Below are 1613 nucleotides of genomic sequence, written 5' to 3'. Positions count from 1 at the left end.
CTTGTTTCACTGTTTGTAAAATCATTTACTCATTCATTGATCATCACTAGATAATTTCCGGATTTCATGTTTCTATTAAAGCATGGAGCACATCTTGGTATTGGCTTCGCGTCCTCGTTTGACAATGAGACAAAACCCTCCTATCTAATCGTCCTTTCCTGAAAAGAGTAAGACATTAGGATTTGAACTACCTTCTAAAACCATTCCTCTGCATTCTGTAATTATAAACGTTTCGAGCCCCTCCATTAAGCTCACATTTACCATGGCAGATGTATATTTCATTGCATAATTTCTCAAGCCTGCTTATTATTTCAGCCCTGAATCCTCGCCATAACGATCTAATTTGAATTGAATGTATCTACATTTTGTCATTACCATCTTTGTAATGACAGCTCTTTTCCGAGCTACAATTCAATGTCCGCTGATAGACTTGACCCAGCCGTACGGGCGACAGCAGGACAGAGCCTTTGGGCCAAAAAAAAATCGTTAAATAAGCAGCAGCAGCAGCAGCCGCCTGGCAAAGCATAACGATTGCACGATATTGATTAAATCTCCAAAAAACAAATTTTGATATGAAGTAAATTTGATCGTACTCTAAATCTAACAATTAGGCGAATGATACAGATCACCACCGCTTCCGCACACCGTCTGCCTCAGCTATATTATCATGCACAGCATAACCGCGTCTGCTCTAATGAATAATGCTTCTTGCAAAAACTGAAATCTCCTAAAGATTATCCAACGTCGAAAATCAGTGGTAAATGAAACGAACATTCGTTTGTACGATGGGAACAGCGTTGTCGCGTCATTAACGTCATCGCTAGGTGGGGCAGTCGCTCATTTTTCCCGCTCATGCCTCTTTGCCGGCGTCATTTTGATTTAATGAACTTCGTCATTAAAAAAATTAATTAAGAGTTTGAAAAACTTCTCCACCATTTTCCTGCCTCGCTTGTTGTGCCGTATACAACCTTCTATTTCGATGTAGATATAGCTTATAATCAACCTGTTCTATGTAGAATGCGACTATTTATCCTACATGCTAATGGGTTAGCGTCCTGTTGCATTCTATGATTCTCTAGTTTACGGTACTTCAAACAACCTACAACGAAGTGCACGCGTTGTATTTCGGGTTTAAACTGAACAACATTGCATTGAAGCGGGAAGATCGTCATTTTAGTAGCCTATATTAGATTTGCGTGTTAATAAATCAAGTATACCAAACTAAAACACTTTCTACTTTTCCAACTCCAACAGGCAGAACTAAACGATAACGCCACTAGTGGTACTCTGGGATGTTAGCAGCAGCAACATCGGCCTCCAAGGCAAATCATCGAGTGCTGCTTAAATAGGTGTGGCAGCCTTCGGTGGTGACAGGCCTCTTCCGCTTTTAGACCTTCCCAACCTAATCCTCCGCCCACATCAGCCACTAAATCTACTTAGGATTCGCAAGGCTCACGTAGCAATTCATCTGAACCGCTGTTTTCCCTATACATATACATCGCATTTATCTACATATCTATCTATCTAAATAAAAAGAGATAACTGAACAAATGGTTCTGCTTTATTCAATATATATGGTTTAGGTTTTTAAAGTGGACCTAAACTGTTAATTA

The sequence above is a fragment of the Varroa destructor genome, unplaced genomic scaffold (assembly GCF_002443255.2).
Source record: "Varroa destructor unplaced genomic scaffold, Vdes_3.0 BEIS01000002.1, whole genome shotgun sequence".
Lineage (NCBI taxonomy): Eukaryota > Metazoa > Arthropoda > Arachnida > Mesostigmata > Varroidae > Varroa > Varroa destructor.
This window is presented reverse-complemented; position numbering follows the sequence as displayed.